Source organism: Gobius niger, assembly GCF_951799975.1.
Source record: "Gobius niger genome assembly, chromosome: 16".
NCBI classification, from domain to species: Eukaryota; Metazoa; Chordata; class Actinopteri; order Gobiiformes; family Gobiidae; genus Gobius; species Gobius niger.
In genome coordinates, this window is record NC_136867.1 from 15,348,050 (window position 1) to 15,362,586 (window position 14,537).

At 41.5% G+C, this 14,537-nt stretch overlaps 1 protein-coding gene across 3 annotated transcripts in view; it reads right to left on the reverse strand.

The window, feature by feature from the left end:
* LOC306975481 (leucine-rich repeat and fibronectin type-III domain-containing protein 2) overlaps positions 1-14,537 on the reverse strand; it is a 180,301-nt gene that overhangs the window by 133,413 nt on the left and 32,351 nt on the right. For 2 of the 3 annotated variants that reach the window (XM_079573030.1, XM_079573029.1), the window contains exon 2: positions 8,082-8,167. The exons of the other annotated variant lie outside the window; for it this stretch is intronic. The gene's annotated coding sequence lies outside the window, so the exon portion shown is untranslated. The remainder of the gene's footprint in view (positions 1-8,081; positions 8,168-14,537) is intronic. 3 annotated transcript variants of the gene reach the window in all.

Here is a 14,537-nt window from a genome sequence, read left to right on the forward strand (position 1 = left end):
ACATGTTTCCCACGACGAAATGAAAACAAAGGAGGCAGGATAAGTTCATTACTCATGCATAACTATTGTGTGAATGCCTTCTGTTAACAGTAAACGGTAAAACACTGATATGTTTCTTCTAATTCTCATCACTGCGAACTAGCTACATCTGATATGACAAACCGTGTGTTTATGGTTCCATGGATTGAGCGTTTATCCCACTAAGTTTAAGTGACACTCAATTTGGTGCACAATGCGGCAAATCTGAATATTTACGGTCACATAAGCAACACCTATACAGATGTCATTTTGCCTTCGGTGCTTTGTGCGTGAGAAGCTGTTGTTTACAATACGTATACAGGGTGTTTGTTCAGTCTCTTGATCTTTGCAAGTGTTGTCTGTCAACCAAGCTAAGCATCCTTGAAAGTGGAAGTGAGTTCAAACACAGTCTAATCAAATAGCCCTGCCTCATTACACTGTAATATACAGGGTCCACAGGGAGCTGGATCCCACTTACCCTAAATGTTTTGGAGTGACATATTGAGATCGCATCAATATTCCATTGACTATTATTAAAATTCATATGAAGCTGATGAGTTGCATGTGTGTGGGAGGGTGTGCTCACAGGATCTTTATTTGGCATCAATTAATCAGTGTTTAATGTGCTCTAAGAAATGAACACCCAAGAGAATTCTCTGTGCAACCTGTCTTTCTTCTTTGAACCTACTATCACATTAAGGCGAGGGTTTCTGTGGAGTCGGATTATAGGACGTTTTGTCAACCATGTCAACCATCCGGAGAAGTATTTACTCAACGTGGAAGATGTATTTTCTATCTTCGGCCCACCGTTTCTTTCAACCAATGTCTATAACGCCATTCATACACTCTCTTCCCTCATGCAACTTCACTTAACTCTCCCTCTGCAAGCCCTATACCAGCCACCTCAGCAGCTGCAGCTCCTCCTCTTCACCATCACAAGTGTCTATCCTCTGAGGTAGGTATTATCTCTAACAATCATTCATTGTCCCCTCCTGGAACCGCCACCTTAACGTGGTGGAGGGGTTTGAGCACCTGAATGATCTTGGAGCTCTGTTGTCGGGGGCTTCGTACCCCTGGTAGGTTCAAATGCCCCTTATGAGAGACAAACAGGCCCGTTTAATCGTGAGGCCGTCCTCCCGTGGACCCACCACCTGCAGGAGGAGCCATAAGGGGCTGGTGCAATGTGATTTGGGCAACTCCAACGGCTGCCCCCACGACCCGGCAACGGACAAGTGGAAGAAAATGGATGGATGGATCATTCATTGTCTCTCTAATGTCACCACACATTATGCTCTTCCCTTTGTCTTCTAATGCTAACTTGTTGAACTCAAAACAATACAATACATTTCCATGTTCCGAGACATAAAAGCAAACGTGCTTCAAGATAATGCTAGGTATTTTGCTGTTATGTCGCTCACACATTTTTTCACTATAAACCAAGCTGTCGTTCCCGTATAAAGCACAAACCAGGCTGATGGAGCTGAAGTGTCGAGCAACAGCCCCTGTCATTGAAACAATACATGGGGTAGATAGAGTTGACCCTGGCTGTCCTTCAGAGTGCCAAGGGATTCTCAGCCTATAAAACATATAATAAAACTGCTAGAATATTCCTGGGGGGAGTGTCATTGGCCTCACCTCATCTGCTGCAATGTCACTGGTTATGTAAGTCATACTCACAAGGATGAAATATATCTTCAAGAAGAAAGTAATAAGAGAGCACAATTCTACCAAGGTTGCCACGCAATGGTTTCGTGCCAGCCTTGGATTAAAACTACAGATCTGCTCGTTCTCTGATATATTTTTTAGATCAAAAACTTCCATTGAATGTTAATCAACCGGCCTAATCTTGAAGAAATGATTTAGAATTTGACTGTAAATGAAAACCAAACACACGGCGGCTTCCTATATGCTCAGAACGCGCTGTGCGTCAGGCATCAAGTGCTCCGAGGGGCGCCACGGCCACTGTGAACAAATGGCCTTGCACAGTATTTACGCCGCTGTTTTATTAATGCAGCTGACAAAAACAGCCCGCATTCAATTAGAATGATGAGAAAGAAGAGCTATGTGTGAGCCAATGCGACCGATGATACAAAGCACGCAGGAATCCCAGTACCGCACGGCGAGACTTCGCACTCATACAAACGTAGTAAATTCACTAGCAAACTTAAGTTGAAAACATTAGTGGCATGTAGTGTTCTCTGGTGCCTGTGCTCACCGCAGTAAGTGAAAAAGGAAAGAGGAGAAGGCGCAGAGAGGGAAGACACGTCTGAGCTGAAGTGCACTGCGGCTGCAGGGGCGGAGCAGAGAAACTCAGCCTCTGGGGGGCACCAACTATTAAACTGTTACTTTTAAACGCAATACTTTTAATTAAACAGATATTTCTGGTGTAGGTTTGAGAGAGTGTTTAATTTGAATGAGCTAGCCCTCCTCCCCAGCACGCTTTTCTTTTGTTTTTGGTGGGAGCTGGTGGGGGGGGCATTCATAATGTCTGCTCAGGGCACCAAAATGACTTGCAGCGGCCCTGTCCAAACATAAATTCAGAATACATTATTTGCACCCATTACTTGACAGAATATTCTTGCAAAACTGAGCCAGTTGCTGGTGCTCCAGCCAACAAAAAACTCCAAGTCTAACCTTCATGGCAGAGTTGGAAAAACAACAAAAAATGAAGGTAGTCCTTCACCAAAAACATGACGGATGCACCCCCCAAAAAGGTCACAAGAGAGGAGTAAACAAAGTGTGTTTGGACTTACAAATTCTTGGAAGATGGACAGACGGGGCAGGTGGTCAAGAAAATATCACACAAAAACTGGAAGAATGAATACATTTATCCTTTGAAATATTGCTTGTATTGTCATTATGCCTCATTGTCTGCCTATACCAGCAATCGAGGCTTTGCATATGTGTTGCAAAAAAACAACAACTGGATGCTCTTCTTTCTATTTCTAATGAGAACACTGGCTCTGAATAAAACTTGGGGGCAGGAGTATCCCACATGGGGTTAGAATAGGGATATGTGGACTGGGAATAAAACTGAATGTGATGTGAGGACAGAAGGAGCCCATAAACAAGCAGAGGTCAATTAGGGCCGGCACACAAACGGAGACTGGGGAGAACTTAAGGTCAACGGAGGCACAGAATCCCAAATAAGTTAGTGTGTCCGCTACCGAACTGTACGGTATAGGCGTAAACAAAGCTTAAAGGGGCTAGACGCAAGTTAGCCATTTTACACTCACTATTGCCACCTCAGGTCATACGTGTAACTGCACCTTCTATATTGAGCTCGTGCAAACACCATTTTGAGTGACAGTGCAGGATTTTAGAGGCAGTTGTGGTGAACAGGTCTGGGCTCATTCTACACCTCAGGACATTGTTGAAACATGTAGCGGGAGGAAAATACACAATTTTGACATTTTTAAACTCCGTATAGTCTAGGTTATCAGTAATGTATTTGGATCAAATGAGGTCTGTAATTTCAAACAAATTAAACAAGAATGTTATAGATTTAAAACAAATAACTGTATATTAAATCAATAAAATGTGATATTATCAGTAGAAATAGGAGTCGAATGTTCACTTAATGTTCAGGAAAGTCGAAGAAAAGTACAGTCAGTTAATGAACGTTACCAATAAGCAATACATCTCTGACTTTTCCAGGTTTGAAGTCTCAGCATGTTTAATATGCTGTAGGGCAGAGGTCGCAAACTCCGCCCAGGATCTGGGCCTTAACACCGACCTGTCGGAACCTAAACTTTGAATCCGAGCTTTGGACCCAAACATGAGACCCTCATCGAGCGGCTGCATGGCCCCCGGTTCACATCCATCAACCACTCAGCACAGGCTTCACTGAAGGTGAGCAGTAACCTAGAGCCCAGATGAACTGTGAGGAAAAGCCGACCCGAAAAACTCGAAAGACCTTATCTCCTCCTGACCAGCAACGCAGAGTTGTCCCCATTTCTAAACCTGAATATTTCCCACCCAATACATACTACTGAATTAACTCCTTTTGACCTTTACAGAGGACATTTAGAGCTTTTTAATACCAACTTTTTTTCATCAAGGAAAATGGTGGCCATCAATAAAATCATGACAAAACCTTTTATGGAGCAAATTTTGGATTGAAATGTTGTTTGTATATATTATATAAGTGTCATAACAACACATTAATAAGCCGAATGCCCATCTCGGGTTGCCCGTTGCATTATGGGTAATGGAATTTCTTTTGGCTACCAAACAATATTGATAGTTAGCATAAAGCAATGAAGAAAGCTCTGATTTGGACTGTTTTAAACGCTGGAAAGTTGATGATGTAAAGCGTTTTTGCTGTCGCCATGGAGCTTGTTACAATATTAGCATAAGTCTATTTTTACAACCTTGGCTGCGTACGGAGATACACATAAACTGAAAGAACTGAACGGCTGTTCATATGTAGAGATGCTTCAAAAGTGACGACCAGTCCTTGTTCGCATAGTAACTATGTGAGAAAAACATTTCTGACCCTTGAAGGCGACTGTTGGACAAAGTCCAGGGTCTGAAACTGTGGCCTTATGTCGCCGACATTCATCACATTTAACATAGAAAAATGTAGAATCTTTTTTTTCCTTTTTTTGTCAATACAGTAAACATTTTTTTTTATATATATTATTATTCGGACCAGAGAGATCCACATACACATATGCCATCTAAATTTACTTAATTTGTATTTTTTTTTACGAGTGATCTGATGGTGAACAACATGGCTAATCGATCACTAATTTGACAGACGGAAATGTACCCACTATATTTAACATCAACAAGATGAAAGAGACAAATTTTAATTATTTAAAAAGTGGCGGTGTCTGTGTCGGGCTGATCCCAGGTCCTGTCCGCTATGGTCCGCTCCTGCCTACGGAGCCGTCGTCCTGACTTTTCCCTCGATTTCAAGCTATTGACAACATAAATGTTTGCAAGAAATGTCACTTGAGACTTTTTGGGCCAGATCTTGTGACTGGCGCAGTCCGTGCGCAACTCTAAACGCAACGTGGTGCACGCGCGATCTTGCATGTGGCGCAGGTTTTGCGCTAAAGGCTGCGCTGCAAGGGAGAGGGCGTTATTTAAGAAAAAGAGGCCGACTGAGGCGTGGTTCATTACAAGCAGCACTACTCTTCTATGGCAACCTTCACATTATGTTCCTCTTTACATCCCACTGCATTGTCTTCTTCCGAAATTGCCTTGAAAAGTCTGTTCGAGCGTAGGATACTTACTTAGCTTACTTTCTACAGTAGATCAACACCACAACACACCAAAACAACAGTTTTCCATAAATAAACCACACATGCCTTCAAGTGCCACAACACCACGTCTGATCTGAGTTTTAAGGAGACATTTCCATCATGTGTCAGTGTTTACCTCCTGATGATGCTCCTTGTGTAGCTACAGCTCAGGGCGCATAGCAACTTTTTTTTTTTTTCCAATTCAGCCGCTCCAAGAATCCTGCAGCTGTAGCGCAAATGTTCCAATACGCTACAGTTTTCTTACAGCTGCTGCATAACTCTGCAACTCCTCCACAGCCGATATGACAGTTTCTGATCAGTTAAATCCTTTACATTTCGTAACTTTGCGCATTCGAACGGTGTCCAACGCGAGGCTGCTGCCTCTCTTTCCCGCCCGCTCACCTTGGATCTGCAGCGAGTGGCTGCAGCAGCGGAGGGACACTTTTATTTCTTTAATCTTTACTAAACATTGCTCGTTGCATCACGCATGTTACGCGTGTACAAGAGAACGCAGGTCTGGGGAAAGCATGGGGAGGGGGCGGCACCACAACATCGCACTGCGAGTCTGTTCCCCCCTCCTGTCCTGCCCACTTTTTGCGCCAGGTATGACACTGAAGATTGCAACGAGCGCCACCCGTCTGCGTACTCGTCTTCTCTACAGCCTGCGCTATGAACCACAAGATCTGGCCCATAGTCTTTAAATTCCATAGCCTTATAATTCACGGTTAAGGCTCAATATACTTCAGTGTTCACACTCCGCTGCCTGAACTCACTCACACATTTCAATGGCAGAGTGGTTTGTTTGGGCCGAAATTAGGACCCTGATTGACCCACTCATGCACAGTCGAGATGGGCATTCGGCTTATACACAGTATGACTTATTTTAACTGTGTTTTACCATAGTTTTGATGGAGGAAATAAGTACAAAGATAGAAGAAAATACTTGCTTTTTGAAGCGTCATTCCAACAAAGCAAAACATAATGTTGGATGTTAAACTCGTTCTTTTGTTGCAACTAATGATTTTTTTTCTTGATTTTCATTGTGTTTTTAATGCTTTTATTGTGTTTTTAATGCTTTGTATTCTATTTTTACTATGTTTGGTGTTACTGTGAGGCACATTGAGTTGTCATGTACATGAAATGTGCCATACAAATAAACTTAACTTGCCTTGCCTTGCCTTGCCTTGTTGACCTTTTGGATTTTTCTTTGGCACCAAGGTTCAGTTTCACACGTATGGCCTTCTGATGTCCACTGTTGTGGACAAATGATACCTTAAAAATACAACTTTGTTTTCAGATATTTTTTTTCTGTCTTCTAATTACCTTACAAGGATTGAGGGAATTTGAGGAGTCAGTCTGACTACCACTCCTGGTAGTCAGGAGGATATCCAATTAATTATACATGCAGGCAATTAGCAATGTTTCTGAAACAAATACTGCTGTTTCTGAACATTTTATGAAAATAAAAAACAAGAAAAAGAACATTCAAAGCAGAGGAAGGATATATATATTTCTACTAATAATCTTAGAACGAGCAGTGAGCATGCCTGCACCAGGACTGCAGGCTCAGTGTGTGTGAGCAAAGAGGAGAAGCACAGGACTGCATTGTGTGAATTATAACATCATAAGCTTTACGTACTGTTTATGAGCCAAAATGTAATTGTATTGAATTAAAAAAATGATGGTAACAACAACAACAACAACAACAACAACAACCACAGGATCCAATAATTGGATTCTTTTTCAAGCACAGCTATAAGCTAAAAAAAGACTGTAATTATTATATTATTATATGAACCTGATCCCATATGTTTCGGACTTGCTTTAAGGTCATAGGGTGATACAAGGTTCAATCCAAAGTTAGCTGTTTGTCCCTTTCCCACTTTTTGCTGCAACAAAATACCAGCCAAAAAACCTCTAAAATGAAACCCTAGCCAGACTTGTAAGTGCAATATCTTGACTTTTCATCTTTGATATCAAACTCAAACCGGCTGGTGTAGTGCTATCATCACAGTGCCATATGTCTGATGCCTTGCCACATACATAGGCCAAGGAATCACACAGGGAACCTGATCCTGTCAAGGCGCCGCAGCAGGGATTGACACTTTAAAAGCCTTTTGATACTTATGTTGACATTTGTATAAATGGTGACAAGTCATCAGCAAAGCTTGGGAAAAGATAAATAAATAAATAAAATAACACAGAGTTTGGAGCTACAGCAATAACCAGAATTCTGTGATCGCCTGTATATACGATTCTGGCTTTTTTTTAATACAGTATATGGAGGATTAAATTCAAAAAGACTTATATGTGGAAATTTTGAAGTCCATAAATAACCAAGTGAACCACCGACAAACTGAACAACTAACCAAAAAGCCACTTTACCAAGATCACAAAGAAAAATGTAAAAAGTAAGTTGCCCTTAATGGAGTTAATTATGTTTTTGACCAGGGTCAGGAGCAGGACCAGGCTTCAACAAAACCATCCATGCCAGCCAACCATTACTGTCTTCACCATTACCCAGATGCCCTGTTGGTCTGTTACACGATCCCTTTGGCATCGTTGATTACTCACTGTTAATGAATTATTTAATCCCACTTTCTGTTGTGGCGTGGTCCTTATTAGGGAGTCCTGAGCTTGTTGCTGATAAGCTAAAACATAGTTATGCCTATGTTGCGATTGTTGCATTTTTCATGAATTCTTCTTCTTACAGAACTTCACTCTAAAGAACACTCTAGCCAAGACATACCCGCATAAAATGCCTCGAACATAACAAGATTTTCATCCCAGCTCAAAGAAGTTTGTACCGACCTTGAATTTGTAGTAAACAACAAGTCTTCCTCTCGACGATGAAGCTTGTGCTGCTGAACGAGTCCCTCATGCGTTCACTGCTTCTCCTGCAAAACAGAGGAGACAGAGGGGGAGATGTAATATCTATTATCCTATTTTTAAAAGGTCTCTTGTAAGATGTGTCTGCCTAAAGCATTGTTTGCCCCATCAGTAAATAGTATGAAAGCACACGCTTACATTTTGGGTAGCCTTGAGTATTGTTATACAGTACTTGAGAAACAGATTAAACATCTCATGGAAATCAAACCTCCGGCTTCATGAGGTAAAAATCCTGATCCTTTTGCCAGAGTTTGTGGTAAGTGATCATAAAACACACATTTTAGCTTTATCAGTGTTATGCTTTCACTTAAAATGAGCATAATCAATCTGTTAAAACTCATTTCATATAAATGCCAAAAATAACATAAAAACATCATACTTCTTTGGCTCGCTCGACCATTAACACATTTTCAGACACTTACACGCTGTTCTTCAGCCAGGATTGTTAGAAAGTGGTTCACCTGTGGGCTCAACACACAGGGATGGGACGCCCCCCCCCTCGCAGGAGTCCTTAGTAAGTGAGTTTGTATCTATGACTAAAAACATGCTACCATCATCTCCAATGCTAGGTCTTAGTTGAACTTTCTTAAAAGTTGATTTGATAGTTCTTTCTGTCGTCTTGAAAAGTTATCCAGACCTTGACTTCTTGTTGCCTGCACAATACCATCCTACAGGTCACTAAATGAGTTGACCACAACTCTGAGCTCTGGGTCACCATGATAATTGGGGCCACTTCTTTGTGCCTCTCTGACTTTGCAAAAATCACTTGGCGTTTTCAAGGCAGGTGCCCGCAGCGTACATCAGTCAGCCAGCAGCCGCCTCTCTCTGAGCTAAGTGCTGTGCCAATTATTGCATGACACCCCCATCCATATCTGTTCTCATGGAAATTCATAATTTATGACACATCCCTCTTCGCAGCCTCTGGGGACCTGAATGCTATTATCCTGCTAAAGTGAGATCTGATTGGCCAGCTGCTATCTCACAGGCTTCTTTGAAGTTTCATTTCTTCAAGAGCCCTTCTATACTTGCCTCAACGCATTATGGTCCAGCAGATCACAACAGTGATCCAATCATGCTGAGCACTTACAATTGGTAAAATGGAAATAAAGTAATAAGCCCCTTTTCCATAGGACCCGCCAGTTCAGTTCACTTGAGACCGGTTCATTTGGGGAGGGGCAGCCTCCCCAAGTTTGTGTTTCTAGTGGGTCGTTATGGGAGTGGTCAAGGACATTGATATGCATGTGACAGGCAACAACCACAACCTGATATCACTGTGCTTTAGTCCTGCATCAAAACACCTTTGTATAGTATATGTAACATGTGGCCATTAGGTGCACTCATCTAAAAAAAGGAAATGCAATGTAATGTAATGTAGGCTCTCAGTTGTACAGGAGTTTTCCATCTTCAATGAAGGTTCTTGAGTCACCTTTTGTACTCTGTAGTTGAAGGGTCGAACGTTTCGCATTTAAGTTCCAACTCAGCCTGCAGCTCAGATAAACCTTTAGTGCACTGACGAAGCCTTTTGGATGAGAGGCGAAACATTCGACTACAGAGTACAGAAGATGACTCAAGAACCTTCATTGAAGATGTAATGTAATGTGGACGTGTTATTGGGGGTATTGTGCAAAACTGCAAGGTAAAGATGAAGCTAATAATGAAACATGCCGTGCAGTCTTATGCTGTGCCTTGTCATCTAATAACTGCAAGTGCATCAACTACTGCTCATCGCAGTGAAGCTAAATCGTCGACTGGACTGGGTTGGTGGAGTTGAGGAAGTTTCGCTTCTATCCTCAACGAACCCCGTCCAGTTGACGATTTAGCTTCACTACAATGAATACTTCCTGGATGAATGAGAGCCTTCACAAACATATCAACTACTGCTGCATTCCCCACACGGTTTGTTTATCTGTTTCTTGGAAAAGACAAGATTCAAAAGTTACAATTATCCGTTGAATCGTACAAACGAATGCCGCCGGATTTAACTGAAGACTGATTAAACCTTTGTGCCTCTCCTTGCCTGACCTCTTCTAATTTAATTGCATTTGTAAACATCTTTACAACCACCTCCACAGCCAAAGCTGTTCAATCTGCAGAGTCGTATTACTCAATGAAAGATGTCTGTCACAGTGACGTGACTTTGATCTCAACTACAAAACCCTGGGCCTTTGTTCTGGAGAATTCACCATGACTGTGATAGTGACAGAATTAAACGTGACTCCCGAAACAAAGCGCTTTGAGGGAAGGGATTTGAACCTTCCTCTTAAGGCCTGCATCAGCTAATGAAATGGCAAGTCCACAATCACAACAACTGAAGCCCGTTTTGATACTCTGCAGATATTTATGAGAGGAGACAGACAGCCTGTGTCTGCTTTTTATGCATTGGGGACTCAGAACCCTCGCGCCCACTACTTCAGGGCGCCCACTGTGACAAATAAACATTTCAGCTGGAGTCAAAGACGTCTCACTCTTTCATGTGTTTCAGTCCACTGCCTGTCACCCCCATTTAGCCAGTGTCCATTCTACAGCTAAGACTAAAAATAAAGAGACAAATGAAACAGACAATACTAGCAGTGCAGGCCAATAATATATATAAAACAAATCCCAACACAAGTATTAAATAAAACGATAAAAGGTCTGAAACATCTGACAATACTCTCCAGGCAATAACGTATTACTCACTCATGAGTGTATATCTAGAACTTCAAGTTGTTGTTTTTTTCTGTATTATGTTGTTTATATATATATATCTTCATTAGAGGGAAGAATTATTCAAAATACCATCTTTGTTCCTGTTATGAATATTTCATGTAACATATTGTTTTGTGCTCTTGATGTCAGCAACAAAGTCTAACACACTGGATGCAAGCTGTGATGCGCTGACGCAACCAGGCTGAGGTGTTAGGGACTCGCACAATGAGGAACAGACAATGAGGATTTGAGAATTGTCCACATTAATATGAATCAGCGGCAATTTGCAACAGAGACCCAGCTATTCTGCAATGCATAGATTCTAATTACGAGTCAGCATTGGCATTAAACAATGTACAGCATGGTTAGCAGGCGCATGTAATCCTATTATATGTACTATACATTTGGACAATCGGTCCCCAACCTTTCCACTTCACTGAGAGAACAAGAAGGCATACATTCACATCAAAGCTCAGCCCATGCTGCTATACCTTTGCACACACGCCTTACCCGTCACAACTGCAAACAGTTCATTTCCTGTCATGCATAAGATTTAACATTGCAGGGTTCTTACGTGGGAATTGACTTGTTCACTAACTGGAAACCACACATCCAGTATTCATCAGTGGCTGATCAGTGGGGTCGTCCAGTAACCCGGAGTTTGTTGATTTGATTCTTACAATGAGTTACTAAGCAACACATTTCAGATACACAAAAAAAAGATATGCAGAAGTGCCAATTTGCCAATACAACCAAGTATGAGCGAAATTTGCACTTTCTAAAAATAACTGAATGTGCTTTAGTTCACACAACCCAACGGGGCCATTTGTAAGGTTTACTTCAAGCATTCATGTTCTTTTCAACCTGCACCTGTCAGGCGTACCTGATGAAAAGCACACGTTTGGATCTGCCATGCCGAAGATCTGTGCAAGTCAATGGAGACACATTACAGAAAATAAAGCATCTACAGTTTGGATTTTTTGTTCACACAGTCTTGGCTGGTTGGCAGGCCATGGAGAATTGAATCTACCGTTTTGATTTATGAGCCAATATGTGAGGACTCCAGTGCAGTTGCTATATTTGCACATCTTGATACGCAAGAAGCATGTCTGGTAGAGCGAGCAGTGTTTAGCATTTGCTGTCATATTTGTTTGTCTTTTTGTGCGATCAAAGAAAACCACCAACTGCCTGCTGAGGTGTAGCACCAATTTAATGACAGATATGGCAGAAAGATATGTGTGGTGTGGTGCTGATTACTGCCTGAATTAGCTGTCAAGATAAAAGAGAACTTTAACATTGTGCCAGCAATGTCCATCAAGTAAACATGAGTTCAGACCATTAGTACAGAGGAGCCAAAGGAAGGCTTTTATAGTTGTCTTACTTGTCTAGTTTGCTAAAATGTATGCACTTTCAATGCAATTGGTGATAGAACTATTTTTAGAAGTATTTTTGGATTTGTAGACTTTAAAATGCTAGTAAGGACCTCTGCATTTGACCCATCCTTCAAACAGTGCCTCAGGGTAGCGTGTCCAGAGCAGTGGGTGGCTGCAATGCAGCGCCTGGGGACCAATCTTGAGGCGGTTCCTGGTCAAGAGAACTGAGCTGAATGTTTCCGTATTGCCCGGAGGAAATCCAGCAACACACGGGTAGAATATACAAACTCTGCACAGAAAGGTCCCCCCATAGAATTCAAACATCAAGATAAACAAATAATATGTTTATTATTATTATTATTATTATTATTAATAATAATAATAATAATAATAATAATAATAATAATAATAATAATAATATATTATTATTATTTTACTTATTATACTTATTATTATCGATTGATTGATTGATTGATTGATTGATTGATTGATTGATTGATTGATTGATTGATTGATTGATTGATTGATTGATTGATTGATTGATTGTAAATATATTGATAATTAAGTCTTAATTAAGTTTGAACTATAAATGCTTAGCTGTTCCTGACAAATTTGCAAACCAAATTCATGTTTCAAGCCAATTCTACTAAGACCTTGTAGGCTTGTAGGACTTTCCTTGCCCTCATTACTAGGACACAGAGACAACCATATGTTGCCATTTATTTATAGGCACATTGGACCTCAAATATATGACTCACTTGATCACAGGCCGCCATCATTGATCAAGTCACTTCTTCACAAACCACAGCAGAGCACACACAGTGTAAGGATAGGTGTGTGAGTGACTTTCTCTGCACGTGAGGGTTAGGACACGTGTCCCTCATCTCCTCATTAAGCTACAGTAATTCGAGGCTTTGCACGGCCATCGTTAAATCTTGCAGATTAAGAACACTATGTGGCACAACGAGGTAATGAGGGGTGAATCTCCTTTGTGATGCCAGGGAAATACTCTCCAGGAGCCAAGATCTTAATAAGACCAGCCATAGCACAGCTAATGAGTGAATGGCGCCAAAACCCAAGGGCCACCTGTTCAGGCCAAAAGGTGGCCAGTTTGAACAGGAAATCTGCTGGCTGGTAACTACTCAGGCAAAGATAAACTACAAGTTAAACAATGTTTATGCACTGGATGTTGTCAATTTGCATTCATAGCAACACGATTCTTCAAGCTACAGGGCCTTTTTTATTTTGTAGAAGTACTCATATACAAGTATTGTTGTTGAACAGGCACCAAGAGCCCCCACACCTGCAGCACAGTGGAGGCGTCCCACGAGGCGCAACAGGAAACAAGACAGGGACAAACAAGGAGAAAATGGTGAAAGACTCTTGTGGAGCAGAGGGAGCTGTGCAGGAGGAAGAGGAGGTGGAGAGGCTGACCAGTGCAGGACACCATGCTCTGAAACAGGGACAAACCCAGGAGGCGGTGCACCATTTCAGAGGATCAGTGGAGACTGAAGGAAGCCAGCCAGGTTTCCTCCGGGTGTTACGGTTTCCTCGACCTTGACATGCTGGTTGACCCACATTGGCGACTCAGTCACAGCGGCTCAGGACTAACCCAACACCTGAATTCAATTGTGTTGTACAATTGTTCAATGAAAAATAAAGTTCTTACCTAAACTTACTTATTTCATAATAGGTGTAAGATTGGAGGAGCAATAACAGCCACAACTATCACAGTTCATCTTGACAAACTTTTACACATGTGAGTGAGTTGGTGGTGGCCAGAGAGGCAAATTTGGCAGCCTGCCCAGGGCCAGTGTGGCTACAATAGTAGTCTGTGGTAGAAAGGGAAATATTTTGACAAGAGAATCACATGCACCACATTCATACACAGCCAAGGTGGGTGAAGTGCCTTGCCCAAGGACACAGCAACTGTCATGGGCAGATGCATATGAGCTCCTTCCATTATACTGTACTACGTCTCAGTTACTTCAGGAAAAAAATACAAAAGCTGCTGAAAAAACAGCACAAAAACAAGGTTTAATGTGTTTTATTACATTTGTGAGCAATTTTCATCTTGTCAGTCCAATAATGTAAGAACCAGCCAATAACATAAAAATTATGACATTATGGGCCGGTAAATCGTTATTACGTTATTGGCACAACAGAGTTATTACGGTATTGGCCGTTATTACATAGCGGCTAATTACATGTTGAAAATGGTCAAATATATTATGTTATTGGCTATTATTACGTTATCAGTTCCTACAAGGTAAAATGTCGACACACGGTTCCAGAGATAAAAAGCATCATTTCAGAA